The 24647-nt window shown below is 47.5% G+C and overlaps 1 long non-coding RNA gene across 1 annotated transcript in view; it reads left to right on the top strand.

The window, feature by feature from the left end:
- The window catches only part of LOC142574358 (uncharacterized), a 51081-nt gene that overhangs the window by 8673 nt on the left and 17761 nt on the right, over positions 1-24647 (top strand). Inside the window, exons 3-4 of the long non-coding RNA XR_012826511.1 lie at positions 4440-4501; positions 14089-14154. This is a non-coding gene — a long non-coding RNA (uncharacterized LOC142574358). The remainder of the gene's footprint in view (positions 1-4439; positions 4502-14088; positions 14155-24647) is intronic.

Genomic DNA, 24647 nt, shown 5'->3' with positions numbered 1-24647 from the left:
CTTTCGTTAAAAACCACAGGTGGCTGAAGATAATGCGGAGGCCCACGATGCTGCGCTCCTCATACTCATATCTTGTTTTTGGCACGTAAAACCCAGAATTTGATCAGTGCACTTTCAGTGGACACCAAAAAGCTGTACTATGTAGTATCTCATTACGGCTTGCTTCCATTGGTGCTGCTGCATTGGTACTACTTTCCCCTTTCCTGTGGGCTGTCTTTTTAACTTCGTGTGTGTGCGTGTGCGTGTGTGTGTGTGTGTGTGTAACGGAAGACAGCAAGCCCTTGTCTGAGAGGACAGGAAGACGAAGAATAAAGTCAGTGTTCGGGTGACCATGTTTGATTCTGTCCGCAACCTCCTACTTACTTCATACAAGTTGACGGGATAAAGACCTGACAGCCACCTCGTCGGCCTCACATCATGCAAGTATTCAACTCCACAGCATGAACCTGGAGCGCACTGCTCCACCACCGACACCGACCGGCATCGTGACCACATCAAGGCAAGCCTTGCACATACCCGAGCACACCAGATTAGCGGACGATTTTCCCGTGCAAGACTGGTTTCGCTTCGGCCTCCACGCATCTGCTGCATCATGATCAGAACGGGATACGGTCGCCTACTTCAATGACTACCCCACCGGCGATGCATTGCGGTTCTACCTCACGCACATCTTTGAAACAACGAATCGTGGGAGAAAATTAAAGAGAGGATCAGTCGATTTCAAGTATACTTTCCAGATCCCTCTATTATCCGCAACTGAAAACATATCAACTCGATCGCTGACGTCATCCACAGTCTCCACATAGTTATCTTGATCACAGGCAACTAAAGTGACGTATTGCTGGACCATCTAAAACTCTCTCTTGTAGTGATCCTACCAAAAGGCCAAACAAAATCGCACTCCTACTATTATTTCACTAGGAACAATTGATTAAGTAAATGCTCAGCTCTCTGAGCGATATCCAAGTCGCTTTCCTTCAGGGCCAAACCTTCCATCAGGTTTCACTTCCTTGCAAAAATCACCAAAATGTGCGTCCTCATCGCATCATCGTACCCTTGCCATCGTTAATCAATCGGATGCGTTCACTGCGTCTTGTAGGTGCGACTCAACTCCTGATTTCAGGTCACGCGACACATCTATGAAGCTGATTCCGCTGCAGGTTCTTCACAGAATCGTTTTGTTCCCAAATGAAACCTGCACTTGTATAGAGGCAGACGTATCCCTATAAGCACTTGGTGCAGTCACATCCACTGCGGCTTCGACCAATAATCGACCTGGTTGCATGAATGCAATCAATAGGACAAGTCAAATTAGGCCATTTCATTTCCCACTGGAAAATAAGATGGCTACGTGCTAAAACGCGGGCATCTCAAGCGCTACCGAGGCTTAGCGGAGAGACGAGGACTAAAGCGCAAGATATAGTCCGGCGTAACGCGCGCGCGCGGCCACGCGCGGCGCGGTTAAGCGACGTCGGTGAAAAGCGCGCAGTCTACAGTCCGGCGTCACGGCGTAGCCGGCGTGCTCAGGCGCGCTTGGCGAGCACAACGCCGCCGGCGCGGACATAGAGCGTGTTCTATTTCACGCGGCTGCCGCTAGACCAGAATGCACTGCGCGCTGCAGCGGCAGCGAGCAGAAGGCAGAATGGCGGCCTGCGGTGCGCGTATTGACAGTGCGGCTGTGGTTTTTTCAACATCCGTGTGGAATGACAGCGCGAGTGAGGACGCCTGCTTGAAGCGATTTGCAACCTTCCATGTGTATACGATGTGAAACGCATGGACTACCGCGACACAGAGCGGAAGAACAACGCGTGGGAAGCTATACGAAAGCAGTGTGGCCTCGCCACAGGTAAGCTGCATTTCGCAGCTCCTGTACTAGCTGGTGGTAGTTGCCGAGTTGAGGGCGCTTGTCGAATAGCTTTCGCATGTACATACATGGTCCGCTTCCGTTTTTGACGTAGCCGAAGTACTAGCAATATGAGTGCGATGTTCTGGCTGTCAGGCACGGCGGCCGCATTTTGATGGGGGCGAAATGCGAAAAACACCCGTGTGCTTAGATTTAGGTATACGTTAAAGAACCCGAGGTGGTCGAAATTTCCGGAGTCCTCCACTACGGTGTGCCTCATAATCAGAAAGTGGTTTTCGCACGTAAAACGCTGTTTTTTTTTCTGGCGGTCAGGACAAGTTAACGCCATCCCGCAAAAGTTTTTGTTTTAGGCGCACAAACAGCGCGCGCTACCCGAACGGCGAGGGTATATGCAAGACGCGCATGCGCCATGTAAATAGCTGTTCGCCGCGGCGGTGAAGTTGCGCTCCCGGACGCACAGATGGCGCCAGCCTCGAGCTGCGCGCGCACGCCGAACTCTAGAGGAAGCAAATTTGTTGCACCCCTGGCGTCGCTAGCGCAGCGTATCCGACTTCGCCTGGCGCGGCCTGGCGCGCCGAGAACGCCGGACTATATCTTGGCCTTAAGAGTCGGATTCCTGATTAGTAAGGATATAGCTGCTAACATACAGGAATTCTATAGCATTCACGAGAGGGTGGCAGGTCTTATTGTGAAACCTAATAAGAGTTACAAATTGACAGTCATACAGGTCTACGCCACAACATCCAGTAATGATGACCAGTAAGTTGAAAGCTTCTACGAAGACGTCGAATCGGCTATGGGTAAAGTCAAAACAAATTACACTATACTGATGGGTGACTTCAATGCCAGGGTAGGCAAGAAGCAGGCTGGAGACAATTCAGTGGGGGAATATGACATAGGTTCTAGGAATAGCAGGGGACAGACAAAGAACTTTAATTACAAGGTCCTGAGAAGCTTTGCCCTAGGGCAGAGCCGCGGGCCGCTCCAACGTGGGGTCGGGTAGGCCGAGCCCTACCGTCGCATCGTGGGCTCTCTGACAGCCCAGGTTCGACGCGAAAGTTCTGAGCTCTGGATGGTAGAGCGCCATTCTTCTTCTGTGATGCGATTGGGTCCCTGTAACGAGGGGCATCGCCAGAGCATGTGTGCGAGATTGCTAACAGCCCCACAGTCGTGGCAAGCAGAGCTAAAAGCCTCTGGAGTGATCGTGTGGAAAAGGGCCAGGTTTGGATAGCACTTAGTCTGAAGCATGCGTAAAGTGTGGGCGATGTAATTGGACAGGTCACACTAGCGCTCATGTTGGAAACTGTGCAGAATCGTTCAGCACGTATAATCTTAGCTATCATGGTTCGGCTAGTGTCACCCAAACGAAAGCATCTTCAAACCTCCACCAGCTAACCACCGAAAGCAAACCCGCATTTGCCTGTTTCGTAAGATTTTCTACCATAAATGTATCTTTGCTCCCGGTGGATTCAACCATCACTCTTTATTTCCCATCACTGAATCATTTACAAAAAGTCTCAGTGCCCCATTGCAACACCGCAACAAGTGTACAATATTATTTTCCGACAACTTCTAAAGAATGGTATTTTCTACTTGCATCACTGACAAGCATCACTGATACCGTTCAATTTATAAATGTCCTTATAACTCTGATTACGTAATTACCGCTTTTGTGTTTTATCTATTAACTGATATTAGTATCCTGTTCTGATTCTCCGCCTAATATTGTTGTTCTTCATTTGTTTTATAATGTTCAAAGACAATTGTTAGGATTTTTCATCTTTCTTCCTCTATTGCTTCGTATTCTTGTATGAAACGCGCTTTGTGTTCATTGCCCTTCCCCTCTGAAATGCGCTCTGTACCCTACGGGTAACATAAATAAAGAATAAATAAATAAATTGCAGCTGAAATGATTACTTTTCAGTGACGCTCTACCTTACACGTAATTTCAAGGGGCATGTTCTAAAAGTGCCCTGTTTTCTGCTGCATAAATATGCTCAAGACAGGTTCTTCTGGAAGTGGTTTGAAGGAGCAGTTTTGCTTTTCATACCGTGAAGAAACAAGCAATTATTTGGTGCAAGTTAACGAAGGGTTCAAGCACTCGTCATGAACAGGGACCTAACTATTACTTGTCATTTTATATCTATTCAGCCAATAACAATAAATAATGAGATGCCATTTGTGAGCGACAAATTGGCCTCTCTATTATTCATTCATTTGCTATATATATATATATATATGCTAAATGAGAGCCTCCCTTGAAGCTCTCATTTTCAGATGAACATATTCAGACATGTGTTGTGAAGGGGTGGCCTATGAAATTGGTATAGGAAGCTCTCCCTCTCAAGCCATTGAACTAATCATTAGTAGTCCCTCCGAAGAGGGAGTACCTGTTTTGTACCGGACATCTACTAAGCACGCTCAGTTTCTTTGACTATGGCACTTCAAATAGTTTTCCTTCTGCCTATACGGCAGTGGAAGCAAATATCGAAGTTCACATCCACGACCTGTAAATATTGGAATGATTAATTCAATCGTCCTGAATTGTATTTTCCATTACAAAATCTACTTTCAGAAGCCGGAAGTTTCATTGGTGTTCCATGCGATGTGAAAGGCAAGATTGTCAACCTGACAGAAGTTAGTATACCATTTAATTTATATGATTGTAGATAACACATCTGGGAAACAGCCGAAATAAAATGCAAGCATATCGGTCATAATGGGAGAACCAAGTAGAATATTCTTTTTTTAAATGGGACTCTTAAAAAGTGCATTCTGATATTTCACATGCCAAAACAACGGTTTGGTTATAAGTCAAAGGGTTAACAGGGCACAAACACGGCGACAGAGTGAAGAACAACGGGACACAGCCCTAAACTACAACTTATGCTTTATTGGTAGGAGCAATACATATATAGGTTGAAACAGCCAATGAGAAGGTTAACAAATCCAAAGACAAAAAAATAAAAATTAACGGGATCTTATCCTATCGCCCTCTGCCTTTTACCCAAAGCGTCATCCAGATATTCAATTTTCTTTTTTGAGAGTGTCACTGAAGGCGTGCTTACGGAATTATTTTTATCAGGATATATTTCAGATGATCCGATCACTTCAAGTATCAGTTTCTCCTCCTCTCTCAATCACTGTACACTACCCGTAGAGCGGTTTAGAAGCACAGCTTCTACAGTGTAATGACAGGTGGCCCGATACGGCAGTATTCCCAACCAGATTCTTGTGTTCCCTGAGCCTGTCGTTCACACACCTACCCGACTGGTTCATATACCTTTTATCGCAGTCCAACGGGAGAGAGTGAATAATACCTTCCTCACAATTAACGAATTACTCCGTATATTTTATTTATAATCCTGCTATCTTTCATGCATTCACCATCGAATAAATGTTTTAAAGCTTGTTGGGGGAAAAGAAGATAACAGGTACACTCGCACGTATGCCTAGTTTCTTAAGATCCTTTGAGGTTCTGTGAATTTAGGGCACCATGCCGAACCTGTATTTATTTTTCTTTATCAACAGTTAAAAAAATTAATTATCGGGTTTTACGTGCAAAAACCACTTTCTGATTATGAGGCACGCCGTAGTGGTGGACTCCGGAAATTTCGACTACATGGGGTTCTTTAACGTGTACCTAAATCTAAGTACATGGGTGTTTTCGCATTTCGCCCCCATCGAAATGCGGCCGCCGTGGCCGGGATGCGATCCCGTGACCTCTTTATCAACAGTCTGTCCTGGTCACCATGTTTTGATTATATGAGCGAGCCATGAGCCACTAATATAAGCAGATGACGCGGGTAGGCTGCGGACACCAGGCGAGAAGTCTTAGCAAAAAATCTGTTCTCTGCTAAAGAAAAACAAGATTTTAGGAAATACTTTTTAAACAAAGACGACATAGTGCCTCTTTTGACAAGCTCTCTGTGCTGGGAGGTGTGCGGGAGCAGCAGTTCACTGTCCCTAGGTTCAAACGGCCAGCAAGCAGGTTCTTTAGGGAAGTGAAAACTCAAGTCAAGAAACATCAGCGAGCTATCCACCAGAACTTCGTGAGGTAACTGCAGTGGGTCCAGACACTCGCTCAGAAGTGCCAGAGCACGCGATAGCGCTATTTGGAAGTCAACCGCTTCGTATTTTACAATGATGAGGTAGTCGCACGCGTACCTAAAAACGCGTTTCACGGTCACTACTTCTAAGCGCTCACTCAATATACGATAGTAGAAGCCAATATAAATGGCACTTAAGAGGGACGCGATGAATGAACGGGCGCATATCCCTTTTTTTCGTATGAAGAGGCAACCTTGCCTTATAATGAACATTCACATCAGATAAAAATTTGAATGCTCTAAAAAAACGCCTTCATTGATACTACCAGCGTTGTCAGTGCCTTCTACACAGGGGTTGCCAATAGCGTTTTGATCGCAAATAATTACCTGTTCTTGCGGAATTTAAACAAGGATTGTTAACTGTTAAAAACTCGAGTTTCTGTTGCAAGAACCTAAAAAGGAGCTTTTGCCATTCTTCATTGTAGGAAACGATACCACGAAATGGGAACCCTATATTGTGGATTTTTGCTCAAAAGGAGACTTTCAGACTTAAATTATCTTACGTTAGAATAGCGCACATAGGCGTGTTGAGTTTCATGCTGTCATGCTGTCAGAGGGACGTAGGGCCTCTTTTATAACACGGGATAGCTTGACGTCATCTCGCCTAGAGAACACGGTGTTAACGGCATCGGTAGCAGTAGACTTATACTAGCTAAAATGCAGTGCAGTATAACTGCCCTCTTTATCCGCTTGAACTACTGACAATTCATTCCGGTTCGAATAAGACAAAGCGTGACTCACATGAAGGCTACAGGTGGGCAGCTTGGTCCACCGTAAGACATCCACACCTTGTGACATGCATCACCCTTCGTCGAAGTATTCAGAACCGTCTCCTACCTTACGTACCAACGGTAAATGTTCCTGCGTTGACGCCTTCGGCTACACTGCGAACTTAAGTCCTTGGCTGAGGACGTGTATCATATTGTCACATAGTGGTGACGGCAGTCGCAGGGCCGTTGAGGATGGACAAAAGTTCGTCGAAAGAAGACTGCTTATTGGACTGACTTGCGCCCACAATGGCCTGAATTACCCGGCGGCGGCGAGGCGACCAGCGTGCTCGGTGGTCGTCAAACAGAATGCCCGCCACTGTCGACTGCACTCAATTTCAAGCTGATAGCGAGCTCTATCGTGATAAATCTGGGCGCCTCTTGCGTCGCAAACAAAGCGATAAAGCAGCGTGGCGGCAGACTTCAAGAGTGAGCAAGCACTGCGAGGATTCGCGGCATTACTCCCCTCTCAAAGATGCATCGACCCGATGCGTGAAAATAAATAATGCGACTAGCAACAAATAAAACGAATCGTGCGAAAATAAGCAGAGAGTGTGAAAATGCAGCGCCCTTTAGCGCGCATAATAGGGCTTCAGGCGGACGACATGAACAACTTCTGGCCGTACGCGGCGTCGCTGGGATGCAGTCATGGCGTCAGGGATGACTTCATAACCCAGTTCACCTAGCCGGCGAAGAACCTTATATGGGCCGAAATAGCGGCGCAAAAGCTTTTTACTCAATCCACGGCAGCGAATCGGCGTCCACACCCAGACTTGGTCTCCTGGCTTGTATTCCGCGTTGCGTCTTCGTAGGTTCTAGCGTCTGGTGCCGGTTCGCTGCTGGTCTTTGATTCGTAATCGGGCAAGCCTTCGAGCGTTTGCGCGTTGAAGGTAGGCGGCGACATCGACGTTCTCTTCTTCTGTAACATTGGGCAGCATGGCTTCTAGCGTGGTCGTGGCCTCCCTTCCATGGACGAGCCTAAAAGGCGTCATCTGGGTGGTCTCCTGCACTGCGGTGTTGTAGGCGAAGACGACGAAGGGCAGGATGACGACCCAGATCTTGTCTTCGGCATCGCCATACATGACGAGCTTATCGGCGATGGTTTTCTTCTGGCGCTCGGTCAGTCCGTTGGTCTGCGGATAGTATGCAGTTGTCCTCCGGTGGTTGGTTTGGCTGTAACGCAGGATGGCTTGCGTTAGTTCCGCCGTGAATGCTGTTCCCCTGTCCGTGATGAGTACATCGGGCGCGCCGTGTCAAAGAAGAATGCATTCGACGAAAAATTTGGCGACTTCTGCTGCTGTTCTGTTCGGTAGGGCTTTTGCCTCGGCGTAGTGGGTCAGATAGTCGGCCGCTACGATGATCCACTTATTTCCAGACGTTGACTTTGGGAAAGGGCCAAGCAAGTCCATGCCGATCTGCTGAAAGGGTCTTGCGGGGGGTTCAATGGGGTTCAGGAATCCTGCTGGTTGGGTGGGAGGTGTCTTTCGTCGCTGACAATGTCAGCAGGTTTTCACATAATGTGCGACATCGGCAGAAAGGCGGGGCCAGTAATACTTTTCTTGAATGCGGCGGAGAGTGCGAGTAAACCCGAGATGTCCCGCTGTCGGCTCGTCGTGGGAAGCTTGTAGAACTTCTTCGCGGAGACAAGCAGGTACAACAAGGAGGTAGTCTGTTTTGTTTGCTGCGAAGTTCTTCTTCATGAGGACATCATTCTGTACACAGAAGGAAGAAAGTCCTCGCTTGAATGAGGCAGGGGGTGAAGAAACGTTTTCTTCCAAGTACTCGATGAGGCGTTTTAGGTCGAGGTCCGAGCGTTGCTGCTGGGCAAAAGAGCTGGAGCTGATGGGTCCCACGAAGGCGTCCTCATCGTCGTCCGGTGGCGGCGCGTCTACAGGGGCTCGTGAGAGGCAATCGGCGTCAGAGTGTTTGCGTCCGGACTTGTAAACGACGGTGACGTGAAACTCCCGGAGGCGAAGACTCCGTCGAGCGAGGCGGCCAGAGGGGTCCTTCAAATTGGCAAGCCAGCACAGCGCCTAGTGATCGCTGACCACCTTGAACGGTCGTCCGTACAGGTAGGGGCGGAATTTCGACGTAGCCCAGATGATGGCAAGGCACTCCTTCTCAGTCGTCGAATAGTTAGCCTCGGCCTTGGAAAGGGAACGGCTAGCGTATGCGATGACTTTCTGCAAGCCGTCGCTTTTTTGAACGAGGACGGCACCTACGCCCGCACTGCTTGCGTCGGTATGCACCTCAGTATCAGCGGTTTCATCAAAATGCGCGATGATCGGTGAGGACTGTAAACGGCGCTGGAGTTCTTTGAAGGCTTCTGCTTGCGCCGCTTCCCATTTAAATGGCACGTTTGCCTTCGTTAGTTGGGTCAGGGGCTCGTCGATGCGCGAAAAGTTTTTCACAAATCGTCCGTAATATGCGCACAGTCCGAGGAATCTGCGCACAGCTTTCTCATCGGCTGGCGGCGGGAACTGTTCAATAGCGGCGGTTTTCTGCGGGTCTAGGCTTACTCCCTCCCTGTTAACGATGCGGCCTAGAAACAGCAGCTCTGCATAAGCAAAGTGGCACTTCTTGGCTTTCAAGGTTAGGCCAGACGACTTGATGGCATCTAGTACTGTCCGAAGTCTTTTGAGGTGTTCTTGAAAGTTCGAGGCGAAGACAACGACGTCATCTAAACATACAAGACAAATTTGCCACTTTAGGCCTGCCAGCACTGTATCCATCACCCGCTGAAACGTCGCTGGGGCGGAACAGAGACCAAATGGCATCACCTTGAACTCAAAGAGCCCATCCGGAGTGATGAATGCTGTCTACTCGCGATCTCTTTCGTCGACCTCAATCTGCCAGTGGCCGCTCTTCAGGTCCATCGATGAGAAATACTTGGCGTTGCAGAGCCGGTCCAGTGTGTCGTCGATGCGGGGGAGGAGGTAGACGTCCTTCCTTGTTATGTTGTTTAAGCGGCGGTAATCAACGCAGAATCGAAGTGCGCCGTCTTTCTTTCTCACTAAAACAACCGGTGCAGCCCATGGGCTGTTTGATGGCTGGATGACATCGTCGCGAAGCATTTCTTCCACTTGGTTCCGGATGGCTTGTCGTTCTCGCGGCGACACACGGTAGGGGCTTTGCCGGAGAGGTCGGGCGTGCTGGTCGGTTGTGATGCGATGCTTGGCAATTGGTGTTTGTCGGACCTTCGGCGATGACGAAAAACACTGGCTGTAACTTCGAAGCAGATTACGGATCTGGTCTTGTCTGTTCCGGGGCAGGGCTGGGTTGATGTCATAAGTGGGCGAGTTCTCATGGTCAGAAGAATCTTCTGCGGATGGGTCGGAGAGGGCGAAGGAATCCCGTACGTCGAATATTTCGTCGAAGAAAGCAATCGCCGTTCCTTTGTTAATGTGCCGGTATTCTTCGCTGAAGTTAGTCAGCAGTACTTCGGTCTGGCCGTTGCGGAAATGTGCGATGCCTCTTGCGATACCGATTCCTCGGTCTAGAAGCAACTGCGCATTCCCCTCGATGATGCCTTCCGAGTTAATGGCTTTCATGGCACCTACGGTCACGATAACGCTTGAACGGGGTGGGACGCTCACTTGTTCTTTCAGGATGCTCATGGCAAAGTGATTTCCCAGAGTTCTCATCGAAGGGATGGCCTCGTCCGTCGAAAGCGTGATCAGCTTGGATCGTAGGTCGATGATCGTCTGATGCTCACTAAGAAAATCCAAGCCCAAGATCACTTCGCGGGAGCATTGCGGTAGCAAAACAAAGGTCGCAGGATGGGTGTGTCCTTTGACAGTCACTCGCGCTGTGCATCGTCCCGATGGCGTAATGAGGTGGCCACCTGCGGTGCGAGTTTGTGGGCCATCCCAAGCGGTGGTGACTTTCCTTCGCTGCGCAGCGAATGTTTCATTCATCACTGAGTAATCGGCTACTCCGTCAACTAGAGCAGTGACTTGACGACCGTCGATAGCCACTTCTAAGTCGGATGTCTTGGCTATTGTATTGCACGTCGCCCTCGGCGTCGGGTTACGGCTTCGTCGTGTATTCGAATCGCGGGTGGGGCGTATCGTCGAGGCTTTTCTGGGTGGCGGCGTCGTTTCGAAGGCAGTTCGCGTCGTGGTCGGGGTTGTCATTTTCTGCGGCGTCGGTGCAGCGAGTGGGGCTTCTTCATGCTGCGTAGCGGGTGTAGCGTCTTCATGGAGCGTTGTCGGTGGAGGATCTTCAGCGTTTCGTTCGTGAGCAACCTCACCTCCAGAGGTTGCCGTCTTTAGTTTCCCCTACGGGGGCTGGGAGACCTTCCTCGTACCGCGGCTGCGTAGCTGCGGCGTGGCGACGCAAAGCGCGACGTTGACGGCGATGGTAAGCGCGAAAGGTGGTTCAGCGTGTACTCCTCTAGACGCAGGTACTCGTCGATTTCCTGCGGCCGTTGGCCGAAGCGTGGTCGTGGGACGTCAACGGCAAATCCTCAAAGACCAATTCGTCGGTACGGGCAGTGACGAAGAATATGGCCGGCCTCACCGCAATGGAAGCAGAACGGCCGGTTGTCGGAAGTCCTCCAGGCGTCGCATTTCCTGCGGCTTGAGCGTTGCTCGTAGACTGAGCGGGCGGGGGCAGGGAGGCGGTGTCCGGGAACAAGTTGTTCAAGTCGGACAGGATGTAGTGGTTGTCGTTGAGGCTGAGGAGTGCGTACTACAGCGGCGTACGTCATGGGCTGGGATTCTGTGGCCGTCGGGGTGCCAAGTGCCGGTTGCACTTCTTCCCGTACCACATCCATGAGAGTGGCTGCTTGCGGCTGTGCGGAAGATTGCAGTAATCGGCGTAGCTCATCGCGAACAATTTCTCGGATCACTTCCCGCAAGTTGTCGCTGGTGGTGGTCGTCGTGTCAGGACGCATTGCACAGACATATATGTCTGTGCAATCCGTCCTGACACGACGAGAAGAAAGGGGGTTAACCGAGGGGCCCGATTTTTATTAGTCATATCACGAGAAGCCAACAAACACTGACACCAAGGACAACATAGGGGAAATTAATTGTGCCTAATAAATGGAATGAAGAAACGATAAATTAATGCAAATTAAAGTGGATGGAAAAACAACTTATCGCAGGTGGGAACCGAACCCACAACCTCCGCATTTAGCGTGCGATGCTCTACCTCGTTTATTACATAACGAGGGTCTCGAATCCGGCAACATTGATTCCTTCAGGTAGCATATGTGGGTTTATTGACCAGTTGCCTTCACCCTAAAAGATCACGTTCTCGTGACGCCTGCGGCAACAAGGACGTTCCACGTCCGCCGCCAAGGTCTGTGAGTGGTGGCGCTAGCTAACACTCCCAGTGTTTACTAGTACAGGTATATACCCAAGAAAGTGGATGGGGAAACAGCGCCGCGGTAGCTCAATTGGTAGAGCATCGCACGCGAAATGCGGAGGTTGTGGGTTCGGTTCCCACCTGCGGCAAGTTGTTTTTCCATCCACTTTAATTTCCATTAATTTATCGTTTCTTCATTCCATTTATTAGGCACAATCAATTTCCCCTATGTTGTCCTTGGTGTCAGTGTTTGTTGGCTTCTCGTGATATGTCATCTGTATATGAAACTTAACCCTTTTTGCCAATATATCTTAAACATTAGCGTTTGTGTTAGTCAAGTGTCCTGGCTTCACCCTATAGTTGATGCCCAGATGGCTGCCGTCACGTTTCCGGTGATTAGCGAAATTTTAGCGCACTAAAAACACCGAAAGTGGAGTATTTCTTTACCCGGGGCGCTCAAGTCATCATGAAAAATTGACGGCTGCATCATGCAGCGTCCTTAGACAAACACAGCAGGACGCGGGATTCAGCATCTTGTAGCTGGCATAAAATTTTTTGCTTTTTTATAAGGCAGCCGCTACTTTATCGCAGAAAAATTATAGGGGACTGGAAAAAAACGTAGACCCATTGGCGATATTGGTAGATTATTGAAACCGCCTACATTGGTGGGTGACTTGTAATACGTGACAGAGCCATCACATTCCAAGCTTATCATGTGCACGCAGCACATTTTCAGTATATAATTTACCGGTTGACTGCGCAAAAATATTTTAAATAAATGTCAGCTTTCTAAAGCATATTAAAGTTTAAGAACTACCATTAAAGAATTGTTTTCTAATTATATTTCTTGCTATAAATAGAATGTATACGCTGAACACCTTTTAAATGAACTAAAAACAAAAGGCGGATTTTTGTACTACTGCGCCATGATTAATCCGCTGACAATTTCTGAACCAGTTATGTCTGTCTTGTCTGAGCATTTTCCATTTTAAAAGAAAAAAATATCCTAGTTTTCGGTTAATAGATGATGATTATTGAGTTTATTGGAGCATTGACCATTTCTGGCCAAAGAGCGCCAAACAAATGTTGCAACAAGTTAACCAAAAGCTCCCTTTACATGGAGACAAGGACGTAACATCACTGATAAGGGGCCTAAAATCAGTCGCCTTAAAAACGTATAAAATGTATATGCACTTAAAATACGAGAATAACAAACTAGGTGGAGTATGGCTATAAAATGTCTGTTGAGAAGTGATCCTAAGATAAAAATGTGAGAAGCTGCAAAAAGAAAGTATCCTAGCCGTCGCTATACATGGCACTTTACCTACATTAGATAACAAATTAATGAAAACAGGAATAAGACCCTGTGACTGTCCTTCTAGCATGCCCTTCTATAATGGCTTCTTAAGTTACCTTGTGCTAAATCATATTGGGGCATCGGGACATAAATTCCTCTGTAATATAATTTTTACATCGATACACTCAGAAAGTGGAAAGCCCGCGTTTGCAGGAAACCCATTTCTATTGTTCATTTCATTCCATCTAAACTGAAAGCTTACGTAGTGCGAAATATAAACGAGGGCTGAAAAACTGTAAGGCAACCTTGAATTAGGTAGAATTGATACTCTGTACTCCTGAATAAGCTAGCTAAACAATGCCAACTTTATCTTGTGTTTGCTATCTTCTGTTTGCAATATCTGTTTGTCATTTTGTGTTCTTTATTATCTTGCGTATATTATCTGGTGTTTCTTACCTTGTGGTTATAATCTTTTCTTTACTATCTTGTGTTCGCTATATGAAAATGTTTTCACGCTGTATCTTTGTATGTTTTCGTGTACCACTGCCAAGCGACTGTAGAGTGCGTCGGCCTCGTCAAGCCTTCTCATTGGCTTTTTTCCGGCGCTCCCAGCATTCGAAAGACGTTAAAAAACATATTGTATCGTATTGTATTGTTTATTGATTGTTGAATAAGAGAAACTGAAGCAATTAAATAATAAATTAAGCTCACCAAACAATGATGTCATTAATTTCGCAGATATTGATCGCATGTAACCAAACTTGCGACGGGGCGCCTTCATTGCCTGACACAACGCCTTGCCACGTAAGTTCCCAATTAAACTTGGCCTGTGCAACTTTAGCAAAGTTTCTAAAAGATTAAAAGCTAAAGACGCGAACCTTGTACTGCTCAACCGAGCTGCTTGAAGTAATTTCTTTTTATTATGCAGTAAAGCATGTTGTTATACTAATGAAACATAAGCTAATTCAGGTTCGTGTAACCATTGCAGTTAGGTTTTATGCATCTAACAAGAAATACTACAGATGCGACAGAACATTATTCCCTACGTGGGAAATACTCATATTGTACCTGGTTGCAGATATAGTCACCTGACGCCAGCTTTGACTCGTCGTTTCAAGACAGTTCGCCAAATGTTATCCCTGTTGAAATTTACGTTGGTATAATTCCTGGAACAGTAGACCTACCGAAATGTTCAAGGGCCGCAAATACTACGTGTGCAAAGAACACCCGTGAAACTAGCTTCACAGGGGATCTCTTCCACTGTTTCTCGCTATTTCGTAATGTTGGTTTCGACGCGAACACTATCTTCTCTGTCAGAGGATCACATAAATTTACCGCCACATTGACTACTGCACTAATGTTACCTCTATCCTTGGTAAACGCATGGTGATGCTGTTGTGATTGGGATGACCCCTTTCTCAGTCGTATTCCTGCAAATTCTATTGTGGCTCTCCGCTATAAACTTATTGAGGTGAAACTTTATGCGCGGCTTCCATGCGAGGCACATCGTTTTATCCCGAAGCAACTAACTATGCTGCTGTTTTTGTCGTGTCACCCTGTCTACAGGACAGATGGTCTTGTGGAGTGCCTCCAAGCAGGAGTGGCACATGACCGATTTAAAAAGGCATTTTGGTCATTACATTCCTCTTCTTCCCGAGAGCGGTTTTGCTCCGATGAATGTCCTCGTACAAATAAAATTTTAAATTAAACTAAATAAAATAAATGGATTACAGTCTTCAGTATGTATGCGAATCTGGCGCCACGCTTTCTGAAAGCCGGGCGTCCTAGACCTGCGGTTTATAGGAAAATGCAGAGTAACCATGTCGGCCAGAACTTTTTGGTACCATCTCTACGTGTCGGTTAAGCCACGAAAAGTCCCGTTCCTGCGATGATGAGTTAAAACGGCTGTGACACATGCAGGTAATGACTCCAATCGTACTACAGCGTAATGTGGTATTCAGTAGAGATAAGAGAGGCATGAACCTCGCAAATGCTTGACATTTCCTAGCATACCCCATCTTTCGATTATTCATGACAAGATAACATGATGATAGGCAGCTGATCTTAATTCAACAGAGCACTGTGATATAATATCGCACCAGTTTTTAGACGCACGATTGATGTTTTTACTGTTTCAAAGAAAAACTTCCGTTTGCTTACCCAACTGCTTTCCCGCGTGTCTGCAGCAGCTGCCTAACGGCCTGCTGCTGCCTGCTACTGACACCGTAGTTTTCTACGAAACTTAGTAGAGGGAACTGTGCAGCTAGCGTATACAAGAGCCGTGAGTAGGGTGGCGCAGTCTGCATAGGAATGATGTTTAGAACATGGATTCGTGTAAAGTATGTTCTTGTGACTTCTAACGGCTTTACGGCTTTTCGCACTGATGAGATGAAAAATATATTGTTTAAAAATGCCACAATTGCCAGTTAATCTACCTATCTCCATATTCATATTGCATCTGGAATTTAGAATAAAGAGAATGGCTTCGACATTTTTTATTATTAAAATCAGAGAAAGCATAGTAAACAAAGTCACAAAAACGGGTGAAGCCCCAAACATGAAGATCAGATAAATACAGCAATCATGAATGATCCCATGGTAGCCAAACAATGGCACCGAGGGGGGCAGAGGCGGTACGTAATGCACGTAAGCCTAGACGCTAGTTTCAATTCAAACGCGCCGTCCTCGTCATTCTGTCATCACCATTTCATCGGCGTCATTTCGTTATGTTCATACTTGACGTCGTCATCGTTCCACCACCATTTGGCTGTCGTCTTGACTGCTTTGTAAATTCATTGCCAACACACAGCCGTCTTCACGCTGTCATTATCAATGCGTGGTCATCATTGCGTCATCACCGAGCCGTCATCGTAACGCCGTCGTAATTATGCTGTCGTCGTCATCTACTTCTCAAGCCGTCGTCATGATGTTATCGTCGTCTTTCTGTTGCCGTCATTTCTGCATCGTCAACTTGTTTTTGTCAAGGTGTTGTCGCCACGCCATAGTCGTGATTATTCCGGCATCGTCATCGTATTGTCGTTATGTGCCGTCATCGCGCACTCACTGTTTTCTGTCGTCATTATCATGCAGTCGCCATCCCGCTGTCGCGGTTGCTCCGTAGTCATTATTCTAGCGTTGAATTAAGCACTAAAACTTGCGCATTGGAGCAGCTACAGAACATAAAGAATTAGATCATACTTATCTTCTTGTGTATTAAGCCTACATGGTGGTTTTGTTAAAACAGATGCGAGTACAAAGCTTGGTTCTGTAAGTATTGCTTGTTTCAGAGCTGCGCAGTTTTTACAACTTCGAGTGTCGCTGTTGTCACTCATAATTCAGATAATGAGCACTGCGAAAGATAATAGCGAACGCGGAACGCAACGGGATATGAAATAGGGTATAGCGAAGGAAGCGCGAGGAGGAAAGACGAGGAAAAAAAATGTGTCGAAAAAGAGCAGAAAAAGTAGTGTCCCGCACGAGAATACGAGATGGCGCCCTGGTATTTGTAATCTCATTGTATGCGCGAGGCGAATTGTACTTTCTGCAAGCGACGCGGGCACCGACGAATACAATGGAACCTTTCACGAGTCATGTATAAAAGCCAAGGCCCTTGATACGCAGCTCATATTTCGACGATCGCTGGCTCTGCTCACCGATATCGTCTTGCTTGAGTGTTGTTTTGCAACGCTTCGCTCCGTTTGCAACGTGCGCCACATTGTCCGCGAAATCAAAAAACGTATAGAGCTACAACCAAATTTCGCATTAGGCAGTATCGTAATGGTCGGTGAATTTCGCAGCGGAGGTGTTATGCGCTAGGTTCCGGCGGTTTGTGTGATTGGGCAAGAAGGATGGCGGCGGGCCCAGAGCTACAAAAGCTAACGCATAAAGCAAAAGCGTATCGCCGGGTATGCTTCAGCTGCGTGTAATCGATATAAGAGTCACAACGTATGATCAGAAAAAATTGAGCAGGAAAGGTGAGACAGGAATATTGTATTGTATTGTATTGGGCTTATTGGCGCATGAGCAACTAAGGCAATCATGCACAAAACACAGGGTATCTGAGACAGAAATAGACACTGATTAGTATGGATTGCGGTTTGACCTCACCGGCTCACCTCACCGAAAGAAGAGGAATTGTTGCGGGGCCATAAAGATTGTCACAAACTTGTCGCACCAAGATTCAGAACGCGCCAAACTAACTGTTACCCCGGCCGAGCTGCTCTTCGCGGCGTCAGGTCAGTCGCGGCGCGCGCGCCTCATAAGCAACAAAAAAAGTACCGCAAATAATCTTCGACAATGTCTGTCGTCAGAGAAAGCGCCCTGAACTTGTCGGGGTATTAAAGGGCATAACTTATCTGCGCACCACTGCCGAGCTGCGTTTCACTAACCACGTCACTTCGCCAGGCGCGCCCACTGCGCTTGAAAAGTACCCCAAAAAGTAACGAAATTAGTTACAATATTGTTGGGCTTTAGAGAAAGCGCCAAACTGGTAACACTAAGGTTGAGTGCACGCGAAACTGCCTCACAGCACCCTGTCCGACTAGCGTGGCCAAAAACTACCGAAATAAGTTAAAACAATATTGGGGCTCAGAAAGCGTCGCAAGCATCTCCCAGTATAACTCCTTAATTCAAATTAAATGTTTTTCGTTAACTGCGTCACAAGTCTAGCCTAGGTGCCGTGCCGTAAGCCTAATTGCTTGAAATGCGTCGCAGACTGTGGAACATGTTTTCTCAACTTGCGGTAGTCCAGTAGTGCAGTGGTGCCCTCCCAGGTATGAATCTCCGCATGTCTGCCATTGACTGTTTTCGACCAGACGCTCTCTCGACGCTAGTGCCAAGGTCCCCTTCAGTTACGGCCCTAGTAGGTAGGCGATTCTCTAGCAAAATGGCGGCGCACACGATTGTTTACGTTGCCATGGCAACAGGAACAGCAGCCGCGCGGCACCTCCTCCACCTAGCGTTTTTGTTTGTTTTTTTATGCCGGCCCGTTCCACTCCCTTTTCCCCATGCCGCGCGCGCTGCGTACTTTTGTTTTTGCGTGTACGTAGCGCGTTCTGTTCTTTTTCTTATCGCGCATGCGCGCAATACGGCGCACCACGAGCCAGCTCGCAAGCATTGTCAATGCACGCGCTATGCCGCGCAATGGCACTGCTTGCGAGCTGGCGCGTCGTGCGCCCTGGGTTATGTGATGTTATGGCACGCAGTCTTGCCCATCAGGCTCTTGCATTGCCCAGGGGGCGCTGCGAAAATGGTTCTAAAAAGCGCCCTCTGTCCTGAACTGGGTAGTACCAAGCTCGGTCGCCTGCTTCGGAAAGAGCGTTTGCAATATGGAGCCGCCACTTTCTGTTTTGTAGTACGACGCCGTACGAGGGGTGGCACGCTACGTAAAGGCAATAAATTATGCAACGCCGAATACGTGTACGCCTTTCAAGAAATAAGCGGAGAAGTTTTAGCGTGGCGTCAATCGCAAGTGAAGCGAGTCGCGTACGAAGTTGAACTTCAGGTAAGGTTCGCACGCTGCTAGATTTAGGCGCACAAACGCGAAGAAATGCTTGCTATAAATGAATTCAAAGCTGCGATAAGCAGACGTCATGTGTACGGCACTGCTAGAGCGCACGACGGTACGCGCCGCGACGGCAGCGGTCTTTCGACATGCCGCGAAACGGCAGGCCTCCTGCAATCTTTGTTGACTGCATGCCGCAAGACAAGTAGTTATGCCTGCGCTGTAGTAGCGGCCATCTGTCCCTTTAGCAACTGATATATAACTGATGCAATGCATACGAGCTCGCAGTAACGTACGGGCGAATCGCGCTGCAGCGCGAGCGCGTGCGCTGCTCGCTTGATGCAGCTTTTAATGACAGCGCTCGAATATCGATGTGCGGCAATCAATACTACCTTGCTGCACTGCCTCGACGTGCTGGCTTGAGGTCAAGGATGAGCACATTTAACTCTCTAACCTGTGCTACTCGCAGTGGGGTAGTTAAATGTCACCGAATCAGCCCGACCATTTGTGCTCCATTTGCACACACCTGGTCACTTCACCACTTCGCACCGGTCGAATTGTTAATAGTCGCTGTGGCCGGGTCTCGAATCGTGAATCGCCAGCCATGCCTGCTGCTATGTCGGTCTGCTGTCGTAACTGTAGGTGCAAAAGAGCGAATTTTAGAACGCAGATAATCCACAAGCTTCAAGACAGGCGAAGCAGTTAGCATGGAGCGAAGTTTAGCTTACTCAGCACGATGCGCTGCGCGCCCGACTCTCCGCTTCGTGAGGCCTTGAAGGAAAACGGTAGAATCTGGTGTTGGGATTCAGGCCTTCTTGTTCATGGCAGCCCACGACGCAGAAGTAACGAGGGTGACGCTTTTTCGAGGCTGAGCTAGGTCTCTCCAGATCGGCGTCGCCGATTCCTTCTGCTTCCAGCATTACCTCCCACGGCACACGGAGAGTCCGTTTTTGATAAACTATAGGCAGCGGCGAGCTCGCAGCGTGGTCTGTGCGAAGTTACGAGCTTTTTCGCACTCGCAACAGGACAGTAAAAAGTGCGAATCGACGCTAAACTCGGGCTATAAACGTGCTTCGCCACAGCCAGGGCTCAAGATTACGCAAGCTGGAACTACCCAGATAACGTTTCGCGCGCCACCACCACGTGCCGCTACTATACCTCAAACTCCAGCGCAAGACGCCCATACTTATGCCAGCATGTGCCGGGACTTTCCACTTCCAACACAACGGACCTTTGGTCTCGCTTTATTGACTTCATTTCCAAAAACAAAGCTTTTACTTATAACGTGGTGTCATACACGCTCAAAAATGAACAAATGTGAAAGTTGCATGAGATATACATGAGTACTAAACACAAAAGTTCACGGACAATGAAATAACAAAGAAAGAACTCTAGAGAACGCGAAGGCCGTTTCATGCACACACACATAAATAAAACAACATTTTTATATAACGTCCTCACCACTAAAATGTAGACGAGCTTCTGTTATATGCACGAAGGCATTGAACAAAACTGGACGACGTGTATGACATAGTTATGACAACTAAAGAAAGGGAAAAAACTCAGTGGTAGTGGCGAAAACTTACACGCCAAATACCTAAAAAATAGAATAAAATGAAGATTGATTGACAGTCATCCAAAAAAAGAACAGACAAGAGCTCACTTATAAACCTGCACGATAATATATGAAATGCGTGACATGTTCGTTTCTACTAAACAAAATGAAAAAGATATGGCAGAACAAAAGTAACAATCTACAAAAAACTGAAATACACATTACCACATTATTATGCACATGGCCACAACTTGAGTAACGGTGGCAAGCGGGAACAGGAGCTAGTCGGCTTTTGCAGTAGCACATAGAAAACGTTCGCAGAAAGGCCTATTCCTCAATCAAAGACCAGGTAAAATAAGCCAACAACACGACTTTTCTTTCACCCTGAATGCAATCCTGAGAAGTACAATCACGTCACTTAAGGCACTAAGTTGTACCTACTCGCCACTCCTTTGTATAATAAGCACGAACTACGAAAATCGGCATTTAGGACAGTCGCAATGCTTATGCTTTCCAGTAGAAGAAAAAAGCGTATCATGCCTACACATGAAGGTTGTTAGCGCGGTTTTCGCGTCGGCGATTACTGAGATAATACACAAACACGAACTGCAATTTCTGCGGTTAGTGCGTTTGTAGAACGTGACACAGAGAACGCACTGAGGGCGGAATGGAAAGCTATGTTACTTAACTTGCAGTATGAGACATGCCACAGAAAAAACAAGTCATAGACCAGGTGACAATGACGAGGGACGTCTATTTGTCAGCTTTCTCTACCGGGAAGAGGCAAGTGTAGCACAATCGAGGCGCAACGACGTCCGGAGCCTCATGGAGCACACACATGGACAGGGCTGTATTCGTGTACATGCGCCTTCTGATGTCCTCAGGTCTTTAGGCACCCGGGACAACTTTGCAGGGCTTGCTTTTGAGGTATTCGTGCACCACTGCACGATGTACGAGCGCTACGAGTCGTGAAACGGGTGAAACATCGCGGAGCAGAAGCACACAGCTTTGGAGGACCACGAAACTGACGAAACTGCCCACGCCGGTGAACTCACAACCAGTGCACACTTCCGGGTAACAGCAGATAACGAAACATGAAACGTCATGCAGCGGGCTAGCTGGCGCCGGGCCGCCGGGCGGGCGCAGAGACAGACGAAGGTGAGGGGGTTAGAGAGAGTGATGAAGGAAGGGGAGCGGAAGGGCTCGGCCAACAGGATCGCCATGCGGGCGCGCGACGATCTACGAGGCCATGCAAGGGAAACGGGTTTTCAGGTCAACCCTCATAGATGGCGCCAATTACCTCTGCCACCAAAAATCCATTGATAATTTGAAAGTAGCGACACTCTGTGAACTCTGCCGCCGCCGCGCGACCTCCTCGCCTCCTCCTCGCCCCTTGCGCGTTGCCCCCGCGGTAACCAGTTTTGCCCCCGTTTTTCTGCACGATGATTGGTCTCCCTGCCGTTGTCCTTGGAAACGCGCGGATCTTGAGTTTTGCTTGTGTTTTCTTTTTCGTTCGCGCCATTTTCCTCCTGAGCACGGCTGGCTCGGCGCTTTAGCTCGGCGTAGCGAACGTTGTACGCCGTGTTTCCTGCTCTATGTGCTAGCGCTATGCCGGGCTGTTGCGCATATAACTGCGGCAAGAAGCCTGAAGATGGTTATGCCGTTTTTATTATACCACAAGGAAAGCGTGACGGCTTGCGCAGGAAGCAGTGGCTGCATGACCTTGGCCGAAAGAACTTTGTTCCGACAAAGAACAGCGTTGTTTGCGAGCTGTTCTACCGGCCTGCTCACCAGCGTTTTTGTTGCGGTTGTCCTCAGTATGCTTAATATTCCCCTCGCACGTCGCTAACTGTTGTTATTCAGTCAGAAGTGCAGCATTATAGATTCTGCTTTGCGCCCTGAAAAAAATTAATGACAAGTATACCCGTGGTATTGCAGGTGATGAGCGTTAGCTAGTCAAAATTTTTTTAAGTTTTAAGGCGAAAGCCTATAGATCTATATTTTCAAGGTCGCGTTGTGAACTGCAAGTATCACGTGACCCAAGGAAGGCCAGAGGTGACCCAAATCATGTCCACCCCTGTATAAGAGAATGATTACCCAAGTTAATTAGAGAATTATTAGTGATTGACATAAGGTGGATTAGAGAGGATTAATGTTGATAAGAGTGTATTAAAGAAGATTAAGGTGGATTAGGGTGCCTTGAGAAGGATTAAGATGCATGAATAAAGATTAAGGTGGGTGGAGGAGGATTAAGGCGGATTATGGTGAATTAAGGTGAAGGGTTGATGAAAGGGTATTAAGACCGATTAGGGTAGATTAGGGTGCATGAACTAGGATTAGGGTGGATTAAGCTGGATAAAGCAAGATTAAGGTCGGATAATGTGGATTAAGGTGAATTAGGGTTGCTAAAGGAAGATTAAGATCGATTAGGATGGATTAGGGTAGATTAAGGTAGATTAGGGACCATGGAGCTGGATAAGGTATGATAGAGGTAGATTAGGGTGTATTAAGGTAGATTGGGACTATTGAGCAGGATTAAGTTGGATTAAGGTGCATGAATAAGGATTAAGGTGGATGATAGGGGAATAAAGCGGATTATGATGGATTAGGGATGATAATGGAGGATTAAGGCCGTGTATAGTAGGCTAAGGTGCATTAGGGGCGATATGGGTTGATTAGGTTGTATTAAGGTGGATTGAGAGTATTAATCTAGATTAAGGCGGATGAAGCAGCATTAAGGTGGATTAGGGTGGACTAAGGTGAATAAGTGTTCATTGAGTATTAAGACCTATTAGGCTACCATAATCCTCCTCATGCACATTAATCCACCGAATCCACATTCATCGACCTTAATACTCCTTCATTCACTTTAATCCACCATAATCCACGAGAGCCCTCCTTAATGCACCCTAATACACCATCATCGACCGTAATCGACCCTAACCCTCCTTAATGCACTTTAATCCCCCCTAATCAACCCTACTGCTTCCCCATTCCCTTTAATCCACCCTAATCCACTATAATCGCCCCTAATTCACCCTAATCCGCATTCATCTACCATAGTCTACCCTAATCCTCCTTAATCCACCCTTATCCTCCTCCATTCACTTTAATTCACTTTAGCCCACCATAATCCTCCTTCATGCACCTGAATCCTTCTTAATCCACTCTCATCCTTCTTCATGCACTTTGATCCACTCTAATCGACTATAATCGTCCTTCATGCGCCTCAACGCACCTTCATCCACCCTAATCCACCTTCATCGAACTTAATCCAACCTTGTCCTCCTTTATGCACCTTAATCCACTTTCATCAACTTTAATCCACCTTAACCCTGCTTAATACACCCGAATTCATCTTAATCCAATCACTAATCAATCGTTACTTTGCTAATCGTTAATCATCTCCTATGCGCGGCTGCACATGCTTTGGTTCGCTTCCCGCCTTCCTTCGGTCACGTGATATTTTCTGTAGTTCACAACGGGACCTTGAAACAAAGGTCTAAGGCTTTCGCTTAATAAGCCACCCACAAAGGGATGTGTCACAAGCATTACTACATCAGACGCACGAAGTAGAGCATCTGATCGTGTGGCAGAAAACTTGTCTGGAGTATAGAACTTGCCCCAAGGCTACCTTTACATTGGTATACCCCGTTCATACGGCTTTAAGAAAAAACCACACTCCTCATAAACGTCGCCTCCAGCATTATCGATGCTGTTATTAGCATTTCTCAACATTTTCAACTCCAGTGGAGCGCGCAACTGGCCCAAAAATAACACGGCTCCATAGAGTCCTGTGTCCCGTCCGCGGGAGCCCAGGAGGAGAAGCGCGCCGTGCGCAGCCGGCGGGCGACGACAATCGAGGAAGAAAGCGCCGTGAGGAGGAGAGTGTCGCTACTTTCAAATTATCAAGGGGTTTTACTGCCACCGAAGCCGGTGAATTTCCCAGGCCGGGTGTCATGTCGAACGTCAGAAGCAACGCAAGAATTCGCCGGGAGCCCACCAAACCAGGCTAAATCCAAAAATAGAAAAACGGGCAGACGACTGACGGAACAGGCCAACGCTCAGATGCACGGCCGGTCTCTCTTGCTTCGGCGGTGTGTCTGACAAATGACGCAGGCATCTGGCTCGTCATTCGCCGATCCGCCTGTCGCTAGGCAACGGAAGTAAGCCGCAAAGTTTAATTTAATTTATACGCAGATATTTTTACTTTTGCAGGGAAAGAATAAAAAATAAAAC

This window comes from Dermacentor variabilis, chromosome 3, assembly GCF_050947875.1.
Source record: "Dermacentor variabilis isolate Ectoservices chromosome 3, ASM5094787v1, whole genome shotgun sequence".
Taxonomy (NCBI): Eukaryota; Metazoa; Arthropoda; class Arachnida; order Ixodida; family Ixodidae; genus Dermacentor; species Dermacentor variabilis.
This window is presented reverse-complemented; position numbering and strand designations above follow the sequence as displayed.